Source organism: Amborella trichopoda, chromosome 1 (genome assembly GCF_054954075.1).
Source record: "Amborella trichopoda isolate Santa Cruz 75 chromosome 1, AtrichopodaSantaCruz75HAP2 v2.0, whole genome shotgun sequence".
NCBI classification, from domain to species: Eukaryota; Viridiplantae; Streptophyta; class Magnoliopsida; order Amborellales; family Amborellaceae; genus Amborella; species Amborella trichopoda.
In genome coordinates this window covers 57,460,465-57,480,555 of record NC_142336.1, presented here as the reverse complement: position 1 = coordinate 57,480,555, position 20,091 = coordinate 57,460,465, and the positions used below count along the sequence as shown (strand labels likewise).

General features: G+C 33.1%; 2 long non-coding RNA genes and 1 other non-coding gene across 3 annotated transcripts; 2 read left to right on the top strand and 1 right to left on the bottom strand.

Moving 5' to 3' along the window:
• The first annotated feature begins 2,360 nt into the window (after positions 1-2,360).
• On the top strand, positions 2,361-2,849 carry LOC18440742 (protein SMALL AUXIN UP-REGULATED RNA 51). Its single transcript, XR_016040543.1, has one exon. It is a non-coding gene; the product is annotated as a protein SMALL AUXIN UP-REGULATED RNA 51 (transcript).
• Positions 2,850-10,475: 7,626 nt separating this feature from the next.
• Positions 10,476-12,649, top strand: LOC110007821 (uncharacterized). Its single transcript, XR_002282087.2, has 2 exons — positions 10,476-10,623; positions 12,175-12,649. It is a non-coding gene; the product is annotated as an uncharacterized LOC110007821 (long non-coding RNA).
• Positions 12,650-13,496: 847 nt separating this feature from the next.
• Positions 13,497-16,256, bottom strand: LOC148783948 (uncharacterized). The gene is made up of 3 exons (XR_016041585.1): positions 15,992-16,256; positions 14,699-15,071; positions 13,497-13,964 (listed from the first exon to the last, which is right to left on the bottom strand). It is a non-coding gene; the product is annotated as an uncharacterized LOC148783948 (long non-coding RNA).
• Positions 16,257-20,091: the final 3,835 nt, after the last annotated feature.

The window sequence follows — 20,091 nt, the reverse complement described above, 5'->3', positions numbered from 1 at the left end:
TTTTTCAAATATTTTCAAATAATGTATTTTTTCAAACGGAACCGACATAAATCTGTATTTGATTATTTCTCAAAAAACAACTTAAAAGGACTTCTCCCAATAACTTTATTAACTTCCATTCTCTTTACTTATTTAATATCTTTGGACTTTCTTTTGGAGATAAGACCTTTTAAAGTATGACTCAGTAAGAATCTTGATCAACATGTTCCCTAAAAAGAAGTATATCAAAAATTACGAGCAATATATTCTAAAAAAATAATATATCAAAATAATCATATATCTTATAAATAAGAGGTAGAGAGTACAAGGAAGAATACCGAATGAAAAATCTTCATTTTCTCTAAACCCAAATCATCATTATAAAGAGCAAGAGAGAGATTAGTGACAACTAAAGATTTACGCATCTATAAATTGAATGTGAGATTCAAATATTTAGATTTGCTTGAGCATTTTGTTACTTTTTTTTCTTCATTCATAAATTTGATTAGTTTCACCTTTTCAATTTTGTTGCTATTTATACAACACAACTTTTAGAGGGGACCTGTTGGGTTTTTGTGGCCCTTAAGATACAATACAATGTATTACTTTACAACTTAAAATTAAGTAACAAGTACAAAAGTAATATACTAAATATCATTTTCCTCAAATACTTTGCTTCCCTATGAGATAAAAATCCTAAAAACACTCAAAAGTCCCGTTAATACAATTAGATATCTATCTCAGCAAAACAAGTTGATGTTAGAAAATACATGAAGTAACAAGGAAATAAAACAAATTTTTATATTACTATACATTTTTTTTAAAAAAAAATTTAATTAACATAAAGGAAATTTCAAGAAAAAGATAAAAAATAAAAAACTAACGCTACGATTTATACAAGCATCATCTTAAATAATCAAAATAAAAGGTACCTCTAAATCTTGTTAAAGATGCGATTCAGGTGCTAAAAACTCTCTCAATGGCCTAATGATCCACCGGAAAAGTCGTACATGCGCTAGAGGGACATAATTCCTGTATTTACATCCCCCAAGGCATATGCCATCCGTCTTGGATGGATGTAAATGGTAATCCCTTGAAGGAACACCTAAAACCAATTGTCCAAATATTTCTTTTCAAAAATTATTATTTTTAGTTTGAAAATTTTATTTTATATATTGATGATCTCTGTGTTATAAATTATATAATTCTTTAAAATCAGGGGCAAAATCTATTTAAAAAATAGGTTACTGCATTTTTATATATAAGTATGGGGGCTCATAGAAGCCCTTTCCTAATATGTTTTCACCTATAATTGTGAAATTTAAAGATCTATGTATTTCAAGCATATCGATAAACATTTAATTTTTTTTGTAAATGGACATTCTAAATAATGTATTACAAAACACACTGTTTTTAGAACTTGAAATTCATTTATTTCATATCCATACTTGTAGATGTCGTGTGATGATCAATTGTAGGATTTTTTTTGGCATCAATACAACCTTTCTAGATAAATTTTTGCTGGCACTTTACATCTATAATAAAAAGTTGACACCTTATATAAACCTTTTTCAATAAATAATATGTTGTATTATATTTTAAAATAATTAATAAATTGTAATTTGGTCTAAGTCCCGTAGTTGGAAGTTGGAAAAACGTCGTGCAAGGCACGTCCCGTTAGGTAGTATTTAGCATACTATCTTTTTTGAAGTGTTTGCTACTATCCCGTACTTGATAACTGTCGCAAATTTTCCATCAACTTGTGATAAACTTCTCTCTCTCTAACGTCCCTCTGCCGCTTCCCCTATCTTCTTCTTCTCTCTCTCTCTAGATTTGATTTAGCTCTCTCTCTCTCTCTCTCTCTGTCTAGTAGCACATTCTAAACCCTAACCACTAGCGTCTCTATCTCTCTCTAAAACGGAACACAAGGGCCGGTCTCCCCTCTCTCTAGCAAAACCAACACTACTGCCCCCTCTCTCTCTCTCTCTCTCTCTCTCTCTATTCCACTCCAAGGGCTGATCCGGTAATCTCTTTGGATTGGGAAGGATATTTTCGTGATTCTCTCCAAACTTTACGCGAATAATCCTCTCTCTCTCTCTCTACACGGGCAGAATCGGTAATTCGTTGAATACATAGAGGACATTTCCATAATCCGGCTTCCCTTTAAACCCCCTGCAACTCCCCCCTTCATTAACGCTATATAGAACCCTCTCCAACCACCACTCTTCTCTCCCTTCTCGCTCTCTCTCTTCTTTTTCCGCAGACAGAGAAGCCTTCTTTTTACAGAGAGAAAAACCCTTTGCTTTACTCTCTCTCTCTCTCTCTCTCTCTCTCTCTCTCTTAAACATTAAAAAGAGAGCAACCATTTGCTTTACTCTCTCATGGCTCCGGCTTTGAAAAAGGTTGACAAAATCCGGCAAATAGTGAGGCTAAAGCAGATGCTCAAGAAATGGCAAACCATGAGCCTAAACCCCAAAAGATCAGCCGCTACTCGGTCGGAATCAGATTCTAGCGAGTTTTCCGGCGAAAAGTGCCGGATTCCGGCAGGCTACTTGGCTGTATACGTTGGTCTAGAGAGGCAGCGATTTGTCATTCCGGCCAAATACATTAACCTGCCAGTTTTCCGCCCCATCTTACAGAGAGCTGCTGAAGAATACGGCTTTCACTTCAATGGCGGTCTGGTGTTTCCATGTGAGGTGGGTTTTTTCAAGCAGTTGTTATTGATTTTGGAGAAAAGCGAGCGGAAAATCGAGAATCTCAGTCTCGATGAAGCTCTGAACCTCTGTAACGAAATGGGTTCTGATGTGCTTTGTAAGACGAATAGGACTGGTCCTGAATTCTGCCCTTTGTTGCAGAAAGCTAGGGTTTAATGGCGGTTTTTTAGCCTTTTTTTCCAGGGATTTTGATGGGTTTTTTCTTCTGGTTTTTTTTGGGGGTGGGTTTTGATTTGTAAAGAGGGGAAGAGATTAGCTGATCATCCATGAATTCGTAGTTTATTAGGATTCAATGAGATGTAATTTTTCTTTTTCTTTTTTCTAGATTTTTTTCTTCCTTGTTTTTAGATTTTTTATTTCTAACTTAGAGCTTGGGCTCTGCAATATGTAAGGCTGGTAACTTCAATGGAATGACTCTTGATACCAATTCTCCACCAAATTTTTTTTTTTTTGTTATTCTATTTATTTTATTTGTTATCATACCATTTTTCTACTTTTTAATAGTTTTTTGGTTAGCAAATCATCTGTGTTGTTCATGTTGATGTTATTTTTCTTGAAATTCATGAATATTTTTATTCTTGTGAAAAAATCACTTTATTAGTATTGTTCTTATTCAAATTATTTATTCTTTGGAATTAGTGAATGTTTTTTTGTGCATGTGGGTTGAGGTTACAGGCGCTAGTCGCCCTTTCTTTGACTTAGTGGTCCATGCCAACATGTGTTAAAAGGCAAATGTATTAATAGTTTAATTTTTTATTTTTTTATTTATTTAAAAAAACCATCAAATGCGTGGTAATGAGTTGGAAAAGTTGAATATTGGTAAAATGTTAAGTGGTTCATAAGTGTGGTGTATTTTGATAAATTTGTCAATATTAATTAAACAAAATAAATAAATTTGAAAAAATAAAGAGCATATTGTAAGAGATTTTATGTTTTTCTTTTTTTAGGGTTTCTTGCTTAAAAGAAGAAAGAAATAATTAAATGAACGGATTTGAGAAAAAAGAAAATAGTCTATTTTTAAGAGAGGTTTTTCCCTTTGTTGTCAAATGATACTGGGAAGAGAGATTTGAGATCAAGGGGAGAATAATCATATATTTTTTTATATTCGCATGCCTTCTAGGCAGGCGTGACTCTTGGGCGTGACGATAATGTCCCTAAATGAATGATAAATATTTAGGTTAATTATGATATTGTTCTTATAGGAAATATTTTCATATTGTTTAAAATCGAATTAAGGTGTACCTCCAAAAGCTTATTGGTGCATCTAATTATGAAATTTAAGACCATAGATCGAGCTACATGAAAATCTTGAGAATGGACGGTCTAGATAATGTACTACAAGATGTATCATTTTTGATATTTTAAAATCTCTTTTTTCTACATACTAAGGTTGAGATGATCTTTTCACTATCAAAACAACATTGTTCCAATGATTTATGAGGCGTGCCCTTTTTCCTATAGTTTAGGGCTGCAGCCTTATATGAAATTTTTTCTATTTTAAAACCTTGCTATGTATTTTGGTAATTAAGATGGGCGTATGAGGGTGTCACTTTAAACGATCGAATTAAAGTGCACCTCCAAATCTTATCTTAAGTATATTTTTGGTGTAAAAAAATTATTAGAGGAGATCTAATTACATGATTTTAAACGTCAAAAGTGGTTCAAATCAAGTAAGATCTATAAACATATGAAATCTTAAAAATAGAACCAAATTTTTTTATGTATATTCATACATGAGATGATCAATTAGAGGATATTTCAACATCGAGACAACATTTTATGATCGATTTTTGAAGTAGACCTTAATTCTACATTTTAAGTTTCTAACCCTGCATAAACTTCTTTTCCAATTGTGATATTGATATTTCGCTCTATATGTGCATGGTTCCTTCAATTGGACTTCTTTTGGCTTGAAATTGACTTATTCTGGGATTCTTTTTAGCTTTGTTTTTGCTCAATAAATATGGAAGGATTTATAAGATGTAAGAGTTGCTTTGAATTTAAGCATTATTTTGTCTTTAAAGATGATAATCTCGCTCCATATCAGCATTTCAAAATTCTAACTCCATATTCCCTTCGATTTAACTCGGAAGAGTACGAGTTGACCGAGGAACTTTAAAGTAAGAAAAATTTTAAAAACAAAAATTTGGGGGACTCGTCAATTCTAGGGTTTTTCAAGCTCAGAAATGCCTCGCGCCTGAACTCGTCCACCACAAGGTCCACAAGCGAGTCTTGAGTCATATCATACCTGATCCCGTAATTAACAATTCTATGTTGAAAAGCTCCGAGTCACATGATTCTCCGAGTTTTGTATCCTTTTTTTTCTTTTCTTTTTAACATAACTCGATTCGAATGGCCTAGAGTCGAAACCGATGAATCAGAGAGTCAAAACACGATTTTCAAGCCCGATTCTAATTTTTTCATGACATTTGCTCCATAAGTTCTAAATTCTATGCTATCTATTTTATTAGGAATTCTCTTGAATTCCTATGTGCAGTCTCGGTAAAGCACCGTAATAAAATGAAAGACGAAAGTTAATATATATATATATATAGAAAAGTATTTATGGTTTTTTTTTTACAAAGCGATGGTTAACTTAAATATAAACTACAACTATGGTGGCATGTCTTTTCTCGGAAAAATAAGAGAATAATAATATTCAAGCAATCCTTACAAGAAGTCACTATGACATTGATTATTGTGTAACCTATTGCAAAGGTGAGAGGTTTATATAAAAAAAGGTGCAATCCACATCGTTTTGATAAAGAATTTTAAAGAAGAACATGCATCTAACGTTAATTTACTTGGGAGTAACTTGCCTTTTCATCTGAACTCAAATCTCTGCGTGATTTGTGGGTCTTCTTTCGAAATCTTCCCCATAAAGTCTTTTTTACCTTAAGTTAATTTTAGATATTCCAAAGTAATGTGAACTTTGACTCTTAACACTTTATGCTAGAAAAGCCATGAACTCATAGGAGCATATTGTACATTCACTCCCTCTACTGTAGGGATATTTTTAGGACCTCAATTAATTAGAAACATAAAAAAAAAACACACATTGTGCCTGCTAACAAAATTAGGGAGTTTTATAAAACCGACACCGAGTGACATCTTACCTAAATTTTGTTATCAAATTTATGTAGCACATCTTTATTTTGATCAAATTTCAAATAGCATACATCAAAATAAGTTCTCAAATTCATCAAATTACACTTTAGTAAATTGTCCAAAAAATAATGTCCTAAGACTAAACAGAGGCCTTCAATTTCTTTTGGCAGTCTGATCTAAGTGGCTAAAATCTCGAGATTCAATGTTCTTCTCAAAATTACTAATTGGCTCTAAATTGGATCCGAGACCCAAAAATTCCTTCAAAATAGGTAGGGAGAGAGTGTACAGTGTGCTCCCGTTGGAGTTCACTTTACGCCTCACCCAAAAATAGCATACTTTAAAGGTAAATATTTTTTAATCCAGTATGATCCTGAATTAAGATCGAGTTGCCGGACGACTAAGGGACGTACTATTTGTCCTCTTGTAACACGTGGCAGTACGGAATTCTTCTTCCCTATTTTCCTCATCATCATTTTTCAAATAAGTAATTTCTTATTAACGATTTATCTTGTATTCTTTTCTTTTAGAAGTGTCACTTTTTGTGTAAAGTAGCTTTGCGCTTCCCTTTGTGGGTCAATACCACTAACGGTTTTTTCAATCCCGCTGGTTTTGGAAAACCGGCATTTTTGAAAGGCACCCTCAATCTTTTATTTTTCTTTTCTCTTTTTCCTCTAAATTTCCAACCTCCATTACCATAAGGATGAGAATCACGGACCATGGAAAGGTTTGTGTTTTCCATGTACTTATTTTCTTTGAAGCAGGATTTTAAAACCCTGAATCGGGTTTTGAAACTCCCAATCTATCGACCAGAATCGACAATAATTAGCAATCTCTATTTGTTAAAAAATGATAAAAAAATTTCCAAAAGCTGGGATTAGGGATTTCAAGGAGGGATTCATATTGTTTGCCCATTCTATTCCTTCCAGACCGGCAATTCTCGATCCATATCATCTTGTTTTAAAACTCTGCATGAAGGGATTTCAACTCGATCTAAGTTGGTTTAACAAGTTCTCTTTTCAAGAAAAGATCCCAAGTTTAATATGTTAGCGCTTGATAATTTGCAACTCTATGTCCTAGACTCTATTTCTCTCAAAAGTAAGGGCCCTATCCCCATTGACTCATCCAAAAAATGAAGACAGGTTTATTTTGAGCACAAGGGTAACGGCCCTCTCCCACCCCCCCAAAAAAAAAGAAAAAAAACACTTTTAATTTATGTTTCTTTGAGATCAGCATTTTGTGCTTATTTCTTCCTTTATATGACGCGGATGGTTTTTTCATTTACACTTCATTGCACTTTTAATATTCTAAAACCTATTGAAGTTTGGATACAGATTTTTCACAAAAATAGTTCTAGTTGTGTGATCTTCCATACAATAAAATAGAGCCATGTTCTTTCAAATATAACCAAGGAGATTTGGGTTCATTTAATGCCTTTGAGTTAGGTATTTAATGCATGGAATGTAGCATTCACATGGCTCAAAGCCATCTATCTCTTTAGTGTCGCACTTCCCCAGTTTCTTCCCCAACATATGCTATTCAATACCATTTAGGAAAAATGAAATATGAAGTGTCTTTGAATTGATGCTCTTGAACTCTAAAAAAATCCACGGGCAATATGTTTGGTGGGACTTGAAAGCAATATAAGTGTCAAGGGAATTTTTCTTATTGCAATCTATGACCTCATTTTCAAGCATGGCATCCCAAAGTGCAATTTATACAAGGAACAAATTATACATCCTCACATTGAATCAGTTCATAAAACGAAGGTTGTTTTAGCACTAAAAAATTTGCAAATCAACCATCTCGACTTTGACAATCATGAATCTCAAAAAAAAAAATTTCAATTCCTAAAAATAGTCTATCTCTCAACAATTTTTTTGGACCATCTATTTTAAGGTTATGAGAATCTACCTTCAAATTTTACATTCAAAGGCATAAATAGATTTGCAGGCCATCACAAGGTTTTTTTATGTGGACTCAGTGTTTCTGCCAAGGTTCTCAAGCATGGCGGTGCCAAATTTCGTAAAACCCCGGACTTATTGAAGCCTTACCCTTTCTTTAAAGTTTAACAATAGAACAATTGTTTCATGCGGTCTGGACCACATTTCTACAATATGCGGTCTAGAAGTATAAAGCATCAACTATAAAGCATCCATTTTAAAGATGGATGCAAATAGGTGGTCCATCTAAAAACAATTATAACTAACCGTCCAAATGTTTTCTTAATGTAGTTATTATTTCTAGTTTTCATTGTTATTTTTATTTTTTCATATTTATGATCTCCATGTTAAAGATTATATATTCTCTAAAAATTGTGATAAAATTACATTTAAAATATATATTTATTGCCAAGCCCGTATTTCTTCAATATGCAGGCTTGCCGCATTCTTACGCGTCCTCAAGGGGAAGGAGCATATATACTATGCTACGGCGAGCACATACTATTTATCTACTCCCTCGCCTAAAACACCTATTTAAGAAGGTTTGTTGGTTTAAAATTTAGGGAACCACACAAGAATTCTTAGATGATTATTTGTAAAAGAAAAAATTTGAATTTTGGGTTGTTTGATTTGGATCTAGTCTTTAAAAAATTGGACGACCTCTATTCAATCTTGAGGTGAGGTGTTATTTTTTTATGGCACATAAAGAGTTTATTTCAGAAATTGTCTTATACGAAGATTAGTCTACGGGTTAATCCACAAAGCTTGAGATCTAAAAGGTACCCCTAACATGCGTTCTGTCCGAGGGAGTAAATGCAAAGCATATTTCCGCGGGTGTAGGAAATCTTTTGGCTTGGGGAAAAATTAGGACTAGGATTCGTACTTGAAGTCATGTCAAGCTACCATATTTGCACCCATGACTTGTTTCAAGGGTTGGATAATAAATTTTTCAACAACCCTTCATCCCACCTACTGTATTTAATAGAAATCCTTCTGTGTTTTTTTTGAGTAATTAGAAATCCATCGGTCACACATGGGTACAAAACTCTCATAAATCTCAATCAAATGACGGGTAAACTGGGTGCATGATCCATGATTCCCGATCTTCAAGATTTGATGTTTTAAATGTTTAGTGTAACTTACTCCCAATTTCTTATTAGTTTTATGTGGTTTGGATTAATTTGGATTTGTGCCTCAACTTAGTGTTCTATATAGGGGTAAGATAGCCTTTGACATTGTGATGTATGAAATGGTGAAATAGATTTAATATGAAGACAAATTAATGAATTATATGCAATATTTGAAAAATTACCGATCCGGATTGTGATTTGTGAATAAGGAATCATTGTGGAATGTTCTGATTCCTTGTCTCGATCTGGCTAGTGGGTTTAAGTAAAGCAAAAAAGATTAATTGCTTCCATAGGAGCACAATGTTTGTTTACTCCATTGGGCAAACATAAGAGTATTTTTCGGATCCTAAATTTGGGGGTCTAACCTCTTCAAGCCATTAACTTATCTCAATAATTTTTTTTTTTAAATCGCACGATTTATGCACTCGAAAAAGAAAATGTCTCTACAATTTTTTGTTAGAGAGCTTCAACTTTTTTCTTTTGAAAATGAGGATCTAGTGATTCTTAGGTGGTTCCCAAAATTCCAGATTGAAAAAATTCCTCCCAAGTTGGTCTTCTACCTGTAGGTCTACAATTACTGCACATATGTAATTTAGATATGGAATGACTTAAATCTATATTTAAATGCATGTTTTTTATTTAAAATATCCTCGCAGTAGCATATGAAAGTTTTTTTCCCTTCATTTCTTTGTGGTTTATTTGACCCGACCATTATGGTGCAACGACATTATTCTTTCATGGTAATTATTCCCTTTAGTAGGCCAATTTGATTGTCTCCATCATTTGTGGTGGTTACTGACAGACCCATGGATGTATATCATATATTGTGGTATGCCAAACAACATTGATGTGGTATGCTGCCCTTTTCAAAATACCTAGGAGGCTAAGAACATTCAAAGTTTCCCCGAGAAGCAACGGTTTCCTTTAATTATATTTATAGTTTTATATTCGGGATTGTATGTTATAAGATTTATTTTTGGTTCTTCTAATCCGTCATATATAAAATTGGATGACTAAAAGTGCGTATCAAAACTTAAAGGGTGTGGTTTGTATAAGGTTGCAATCGTAAACAACCAAATTAAAGCGCGCCTCCAAATTTTATCATAAGTGCAATTTTGGTGTCAAAAATTCTCATAAGCTTGAGAATCTATTTTAATATCTAATTATAAAATTCTAAACTTTAAAAATGGTTCAAATCATGTAGATCTATAAACACATGAAAATCTTTAAAGTGGATGGTCCAGATAATATGTTGCAGGAAACACTATTTTTGAGATTTGAAATCTTTTCTTTTTTTCATATTCATACATCTCGATATTGAGATGATCAATTAGAGGGTTTTCGAACATGAAAACAATATGTTATGATGAATTTTTTTTGAGTTGCAATCTTAAAAGGTAGTGCACCTTGATTCTACATTTTAAAGTTGCAACCCTATATAAACATTTTCTAAAATGTTGAGCACAATCAATATCAAACTCCAGCCGCATGATTTTACATTCACGACCAAAATGAATGTCTTGTGCCAATATAGACGGTCTAATTCTAATTGTGTAAGGCACTATTTGTTTTGTTATTAATCCATGAAATCATGGTAAAATATCAATGATGATCTATTTTATCATTCACAACTGTCGAAGCTGCCAGTGGGGACGACACAGTAAAGCTATTCAACGTCTCAACAGATCCAGGCGACCCCTGCACCTTTCATTACTTGCCTTCTGCGGGTTCCAGGTTAAAGGAATCGCATCAGTGAGTCTCCTCTTCAATTTTTATATTTGTTTCTTACCCTTTTCATTATTAGAACAAGCCCCCCCAACCTTTGTTCTTGTTTCTCTTTGAATGCAATTTTGAATTCTACTCAATCTCTTTGTTGTTACGGATCGTGAGACTTCTTTGAATGCAATTTTGAATTCTTCCCAATCTTTTTGTTGTTACGGATCGTGAGACTAGGAAGTTGAATGCTAAAAGGGTGCTGAAAATGGACTTATTTATGTTTTGAAAGATGATTGATTTTTACTCTTATAATTGCCACCGAACATAATCTAGCAACGAACTGTTGTGCGGAATTTCCCATCAGCAACCAAGGCATTTTAGTTTGAAGAACCTACAAAGACCTGGAAATCATGGCTCAATTTCATTAAGTACTACTCAGTTTACTCCATTATATTTGCCCTTCTTTTGTTATGGTCATGATGAAAAACATTTCAGAGCTTTTTGACTTAACACATTCTGATGTTTAGGGGTATTCACCTGTGGATTCTATGTATAGATATTGGTAATGTGTCTCTTTTATTGATCACCCCAATAGGTATACCCGATTGATTTTATAAACTTTTTTGGATTTTTTTAATTATTTCAAGCCCATATTAAAAATTATTTTAGGAAACACATCAAAGTTCAGATTTTATCTTGATGTTCGTTTCATATTCCATTCTCCATGGACACTATTTTCTTTTGGAATTTTCTGATTTTTTTTATATTGTTTTTTGGGTAATTTGATGATGCATTTCCTTTCGGGGCATCCTATGATATTGGGTCTTCCATTCTGATATGCCACGGTTTAAGCTTTCTATTGCCATTACCTTTTTGAGGAGGAAGTGGAACTATTGATGCTTGATAGATTTTCTGCTGGGTTTTAATGTTTAGAAGTGGATGAGTTTTAGGCTCCACTTTGTTTCTTTTCATTCTAATTATGGTGTGGTTGCTTGCGAACGCCAGGGAAGAATAAAAGACGCTATAAATTGCATTTGCCAATGAATTTTCAGCAGACTGAAATGATACTAAAACTATCTGATCCAATATATATGGAGAATATTGATATCGTCATTGTGCCAAATCGAACAATATTTGAAAGAATGCTCTTAGCAAGCACCCATCTTTAAATTCGGTTTAGACGCTCTAATACGAACGAGGAAGTTGCATTTCGCTAATAGAAATGTTGATGAGGATGCTACTAATAATTAGATGATGTTATTGTCAAAATACTCCGGAAAAAATTTATATGCAGTAAGCTTAAATGGATGTTATTGTTATATTTTGGCTTTTTGTTTTATCATCATAGAACAGGATGCCCCTTATGTCTGTTGTTCAGTTTAATGGTCTTCTCTGGTGCCTTTTATTTGATATTACTATATAGATGTGGCTATGTGTTCTCTGCTGAAGTAATTTTTCCCTCAAAAGAAGAAACTTCGTTTCTATCATCATTTAGTATAATAAAGTATGGGCACTAAAGAATAGGTCCCATTGTTTTCTACTTTCCCCTATTTTTGGTAAGTGATAAGGTTCCTCTCATTGTTACAGGTTCCACAATAACCAGAAAACCATTAAGCAGTTCCATGACTACAGAGAGTGAAATTGACAACAAAGATTCAAAGTCGATTACAATAGTGGACTTAGAATGACACTGGGTAGTAGAAATGCCCATGATAGCAGGGAGATTCAATTAGGGGGATGTGTGAGAAAGGCAATTTTGGTTTTTAGGCAGATTGCAAGGAGAATGAAAAAGAACCAAGAAGCAATTTTGGTTTTTAGGCGGATTGCATGGAGAATTAAACAGAACCAAGAAGCAACTGACGATGGTTTTTGTGTTGGTTTTGATTAAGTTTGATGTAATTTATTGGAACTGGTTTGAAAAGAACATCTTTCATTCCATGCCAGTTTGTTTCTATCAAGTGCCTGAATTGTTTAGTTTTGTTGTAATTTTGGTATGACAATGTATGTCTAAGAACCAATAATTTCATGAAAGAAAATGCTTTCTAATTATGGTATTTGCTCATTGTTGCGTGTATTATATGTTGGAAATGCACTAACTATAATATTATCAAAATTAATATGTATCCTTCTCTTTTCTGAATAAAACTAACCATGGGGTCTGCTATTGTACAGTGGTATACATTGTGTGTTATATAGTAGTTTTACAAAAGAAAAGTTAATTGCACAACAAAAAGAGCTTTTTGTTATTATCATAAGATTGGAGCGGATTGTATAAAAAGCAACATTTTCCATTATAGTTTTGCAAAAGAGAAGCAACCTTTTCATGTTTCAGGGTTCTACGAAGGGTTTGAGGAAGGAAATCAGGGAGATGCTCCCGGTCATAATTTTCAAGGAAAGTTTCTTGGTCAAGGAAACAATCTGAGTTCACATTTAACACTAAAATGCTCTATGCTCTTCTTGGTCTTGGCATAAGGTAAGATTTGTTGGTAAAAAAATTTATGGGGTAAGAATCAGGTAGCCCCATCTAGCAAATCATCAGTATTCAACACATGCATACATATAGAGAGAGAGAGAGAGAGAGAGAGGGAAAGAGAATTATCACATACATAATCCTTCATTTCAATGAGAATTGGCACTAATATTGAAAACCTTTGCACAACTCCAACACACATGAGAAAGTTATATTCCTTCAGGGTAACGAGACAAAATTTACATGCATTTAGCATATCCAAGCTGAGGGAAGGCAGGAGAAAAATTATCACCAGAAAAAGAGCGGGGAAGGGATGGTGAAAGAGAAAACCATCACTCAGTTCCCAATTCACATAAGCACACGCATATAGAGAGAGAGAAGCAAGTAAATTTCAACATATGCATTCAACATACCCATGCAAAGAAAGACAAAAGACGACTAAAACCAACAGGCTCAGCCCCAAATTAACAGTGTAACAGTATCGGCCCAAACAACCATAAACTTCTCCCAAAAAGGAAAACAAAATAAGAAAAAAACGATTAAACTACTGAGTGTACAACAATAAAAAACCAAACTAAACAATGTAAATCTTCAAAGCTCAAGCAACAACCCTCAGCAACTGGATGTTGCACTCAAGTCTCAACCCCACACAGTATGAATAGATATGGAGAGAGAGAGAGAAATCATGGGAAACAAGTGTAACACATCCTGGTGAACAAACTATAGACATTCACGACCCGCTCTTTGTCTATCTCACTAGGCCTCATGGGGCTCCTTCTCTTCAACATCATACTCTCCATCTTTGTCGTCAGTTGCATCCTGATACTTCCGATACTCGGACACCAAATCGTTCATATTGCCCTCATCCATTCCCTCACCAGTGTACCAGTGCAATAAAGCCTTCCTCCTAAACATGGCCGAGATCAGGTGGTTCAAGTCTCCAACAGCAAAAATCGAGAGAGAGAGAGAGAGAGCGAGAGAGAGAGAGAGAGAGAGAGAGAGAGAGAGAGAGAGGGGCTTCATTATTAAGAAAGAATGAACATGGCATAGAAAAAGAGGTAACAAAAATGAATTGTGCATGGATTAAGCTATGGAACTAACAAGAAAAGATATCATTGTCATGTTTGCTAAATGCTTTTGAGGGGAATGATTTACAGCTTGATTTTAGAGTAAATTGAAACACCATTCACAGTTAAGGTGAGACAAATCTCTTTAGTCTTGTCCATTAAAAGTGAAAATCCAACCCCCAAGCAAGAAGACAGAACAAGAACGTGTAATATTCAGCAATTATGACTGCAAAAGACGTAGGTTTTGGTCTCAGGCATGAAAATTTTGATTCCAAAAATGTAGAAACAGATGAAATCTGACTATGACATCCATTATGCCACATAGGTCATGATGACCCATGCATAAAAATATTTTGGAAAGCAAAAAATTAAGAAGGAAACATAAATCAACTCAAATTTTTTTAAAAAAAGAAAAAAGGATAAGAAGTAATGTCGTTAAATATCAACTAGTTTTCAAAAGAGGAAAATGTACAATTCTTTTAAATGAGTAATGCTTGAAACCTATTAAGTGAACAATATACAATAACATGAGTATTATAAAAGAAAAATAATAGGAAAACAAAGTCTAACTTACACCTAGGAGTGGTGAGCTTGAAGGTCCTGAAACAGATATCATAGAGAGCTTCATTGTCGAGGACCATGCACTCATCTGCATTCTCCACAAGCTGGTACACAGAGAGAGTGGCATTGTATGGCTCGATAACAGGGTCTGAGTAAGCCTTAACTAGCAGAGTTGTCAGTAGTTCATCATATATCATGTGGTTATTATTGGAGCATTCCAGGACATGTCCATTATAGTATGCTTCCTATGGTCTTGGACTGACTACATGTGTTGATGCTGACAGGGTCGTTTTCCCTGACAAGAGGCACAGTTGGATCTTGCATGTTGTTGGTTCCTATGTCATTTATTGGAGAATCAATCCCAAGTTTTGGTCCATATCCTCTTCCTGTAATAAGATTTGATTGAATCATTCACTCGGCGAGCTTGCGGACATAATATGGACTCCACTATATGGAGATGAACTTTTTTATGTCTAAATTGTGATTAACTCAGTAACCCATTGCTAAATTAAGCATATTCAGTTTACCACTTTCAATTACTTTGATTCCATTTCACAATTGACACACTTTGCCAACCTCACAAAAGTGCTGACCTCCTAAAAGTGGCCGAAATTCATACTGAAGGGATGAACTTTGTGAGGCAAGTTGTATTTCTTTGTTTGAATGGTTATCTCTGCAAGATAAGTTTCTACTTAGCAAACTACTGCTATCTTTCAAGATTATTTTCCAGTGCCATGTGAAGAGTATTTTTACAGTTCAATTGGCATGTAGTTTGCATGGACGCAAGATGAACCATCATTGTACCATTACGTGTGAATGTTATATATTCTTTGCTTGTAATGTCCTTTAGCCTCAAATGTGGCTGAAATTTTAATCGGGACTCGTTCCCTTAAATTGTAGTGAGCATCAAAGACTTGTCCATCAGAAGTTCAATTTCCTAGTTTAACATGAGTTCTTCCCATGGCTCTTACATTTGCAATGTTTTCAAGACCGAAAACCAAATAGGCTCAATTGTTCTTTATATCAATCCCAGTGAAGACCCTAACAATCCTATTTGATATCTGAAAAACAGGGAAAACTTCATATGAATACTGAAAAATCCATCTTTTATTGCTCTGATAATCTAACATTCGCAGTTTGCATGCAAAAAAAGAACACCAGAAAATCAATGGGGAGATAAGCTACCAATGAAAATAAGTTAAGAACATTAGACCTGAATTGAATCTACAGTAGAAAAGATGAATCAGAAAGTCAAAAACAGAGAAAAAATGAATATGCAGCAGAGAGACAGAGAAGGAAAACAGACAGCTCATTTGGTACATGGTTCAAGTGATTAAGCTTAGAGAGAGAAACAGAAAGAGAGGATCTTGAAGCAGAGGGTGTGAGGGACGTCATTAAGGGCCTCTTCATGGTCGGCCTCACAAAAACATTTGAGGAAAGAGAAGGAGTTGTCAAGTGAGACCACGTTGTGACAGTGGCCATCAACCAGATCCACCTCTTCCACCACCTCCCATATCTCTCCAAACTTTTTCTTGCTCTCCACTCTCTGTCTCTCTCTCTCTCTGTTCGCTGCATTTCCCTGTTTTACAAAATCACCAAATCTTAACCCCGTTCCTAACCCAAAAAATCAAGTCCAAAAGATCTAAAAAACGCATAGAAGAATACCCTTGCACAAATCAACACATAAAACCAATGGTTTAAAAACCGGATCGGTCACCCGGATCGGGCTTTTCAAAAATCGATCCGGATCGGCGAATCGACGATCCGGATCGAAATCGAGTGAATCGGTCAGAATAAAGCTTCAAAAAAATTCGAAAAAATTATTAAATATCATTATAAATATTGGTTTTTAGGAATTCAATAAAAAATGAGGGTACTCCATTAAGAATTTTCATGTTTTTGAATGAATATGCGAATATTGATATGTTCTTTCCCTGCATGAACCGCCATTCAGCATTTAATTTACAGTATTTCGTGCTCATCCCTACACTGTTGCTGTTGGGACTCGATATGTAAATAATATGGCTGGGATAGGGTGGCCTCAGAATCATCATCTCTCTCGTTTTCTCTTTGAATAATATGGATTAAAAAAAAAAAAAAACAAATTTTCAAAAAAATCGATCATGGATTAAAAAAAAATCACAAATTTTCAAAAAATTCTATCATGGATTACAAAAAAAAATTCGATCATGGATTAAACAAAAAAAATCACAAATTTTCAAAAAATTCAATCATGGATTACATAAAATTCGATCATGGATTACATAAAATTCGATCATGGATTACATAAAATTCGATCATGGATTACAAAAAAAAACAAACAAAAAAAACAAAAAATTCAATCGTGGATTACAAAAAAAGAAAAAAATAGTTCGATCATGGATTACAAAAAATTCAATCATGGATTACAAAAAACTCTATCATGGGTTACAAAAAAAGCAAAAAACAAAAAATTCAATCATGGATTAAAAAACAACAAACAAACATTTCGATCATGGATTACAAAAAAAAAACAAACATTTCGATCATATATTACAAAACATTCGATCATGGATTACAAAAAATTCTATCATGGGTTACAAAAAAAAAAAAAAAAACAAAAAAATCGATCATGGATTACAAGAAAAGAAAACAAACATTTCGATCATGGATTACAAAAAATTCTATTATGGGTTACAAAAAACCAAAAAATTCGATCATGGATTCCAAAAAAATCTATCATGGATTACCAAAAAAAAAAAAAAAAAAAAAAAAAAAAAAAAAAAAAAAAAAAAAAAAAAAAAAAAAAAAAATTCCGTACGGAATCGCCGATTCACTGTTCGGACTCGCCGATTCCGTACAGTGAATCGGCGATTCACTGTACAGAATCGTCCGGTTCTCTCTAGCACCGGATGATTTTCGATTTTTGGGCGATCCGGTTCCTTTTTCACTATTTCCGAGTCGAACCGGGCGAGTCCGATTCGACTCGGCGTTTTTTAAAAGGCTGCATAAAACCATCTAAAAACATGCTTCTTACTCACCAATCCATCAAAACCTAAAAAAAATTGTACTTCACCAAACCCCAACACCATTCCTAACCCAAAAAATCACCAAGCCACAAAAGATCAAAAACCTTACTGGATAGACGTTCACGGAATCAACAGTGATTTAGAGTCAAAAGCTCAAGAATCCCCTAGACATCTTAGAATTTACTATTTTCAAAACGGATTTTGATCTTTTTATCAAAATTGCACTACTCTGACTCGGGCAGGCTCGGACTTAGACCCATGATGAACAGGTCTCTAAGTCACATTTTCGAAGACGAACAGGTTTCTGAGTCCTATTTTCCACACACTAATCCAAGGGACCTTTGTGTCGAGTAACTCCTTTCTTGAAATTCAAACTTTTTAATAACGAAAAAGTTTATATAAGGTTGCAACCTTAAAATGTAGAATTATTGATGCACCTAAAAAATCCATCAAAAAAATAATGTTTGGACGTTGAAAATCCTCTAATCGATATATCTCGATGTGAGATGTAAAAAAATAATAATAATAATAATAATAATAATAATAATAATAATAATAATAATAATAATAATAATAATAATAATAATAATAATAATAATAATAATAATAATAATAATAATAATAATAATAATAATAATAATAATAATAATAATAATAATAATAATAATAATAATAATAATAATAATAATAATAATAATAATAATAATAATAATAATAATAATAATAATAATAATAATAATAATAATAATAATAATAATAATAATAATAATAATAATAATAATAATAATAATAATAATAATAATAATAATAATAATAATAATAATAATAATAATAATAATAATAATAAGCTCTAGTGCATCTTACCACACATTATCTAAACTGTTCATTTTCACACATTATCTAAACTGTTCATTTTCAAGATTTTTATATGTTTATAGATCTAGATTTTATCATTTTTTAGAGTTTCAAATTTTATAATTAGAGATGAAAAAGGATTTTAAGATAATCTTAAAAATTTTATGATTGGAGGTGCACCCTTAAATGGATTGTTTAAGGTTGCAACCCTATAGAAACCACACCCTTTTAATAATTGAATAAATAATTTGACTTCAAATAAAATAAAATTTGCCACATTATGGGATAGAATTTAGAAGGACAAGAAATGTCCAAATATACAAACTCTCCCACCGAATTTCTTGAAGGAAAAAGTTTGTATAAGGTTGCAACCTTATACTATTGAGGAAAGGTGCATCTCAAAAATTCTATAATGGAGAGTGTTTCCACATAGAAAAACCTTCTAATTAATCATTTCGGCCTTGAGATGAATGGACATGAAAACAAAAAAGGGAAAATTTTGTATAGAACCTTAAGTCCATCCTCATTCCATTTTTCTTTCAAGTGGCATAAAAAAAATCTCAAAAGTTTTCAACGTACCTTATCATCTGGTATCTCCCTCATTATTCACTTTCGAGGTTCGACCATAAAAAATATCACTTTTGGCTGAGGCCCAACAAACTTTTTTTATATCATTTTCAAAAACTTTTTTTTAACCCAAAAACGTTTTAAACCCACCTATTATATCTCCACTCCATTATATCTTTTAACCCAAAAACGTTTCAAAAATATTTTTTTATTATAGTTTTTGCCTTTTGAACCCCTCAAATTGCATGCATGTCAAAAAAGGCAATTGGCACTACTTCACATAGAGTTGAAAGAGAGAAGTTACAAAAAATATAATAAAAAATATTTTTGATATGTTTTTGAGTTAAAAGATATAATAGGGGTGGGTTAAAAAAGTTTATGAAACATTTTTTAAACGAGTTTTGATTGCAATGGTATAAAAATGTTTGTTGGGGCTAATTTTTATGATCAAAAGTGAATAAATAAAAAAGATAAGAGATAAGTGGGTACGGTGAAATCTTTTAGGATTTTTTTATGCCGCTTGAAAGAAAAAATAGAAGAGGGTTTACCATGAAATAAAATGAAAAATTAGGGTTCTATATGAAATTTTTTCAAAAAAATTTCAAGTTTAAAAAATAATATATCTTGTAAAAAGTCACATGAATGGTGTGTTTTCAAGATTTTCAAATGTTTATTAATACGCTCGTTCAGTATCTTTTTTTAAATTTTTTAATTAAAAATAAAAAGAGATTTTCAAGCCACCATGAGATTTTTGAATTAAAGATAAAAAAGAGATTTTCAAACCACCATGAGATTTTCAAACCACCTTGAAAATTGTTTTAAAAAACAGATTTGAAGGCAGCACACTCGCAAAACCGAGGGAAACCATCACAGAAAAGGGCATGCATCGACATTTTGATGCACTTTTAAAGGCAATTTCGGTACTTCTGAACTTTTCGGGATTCGCTTTAAAAGCGACAGCGTTAAGTAATGGAGC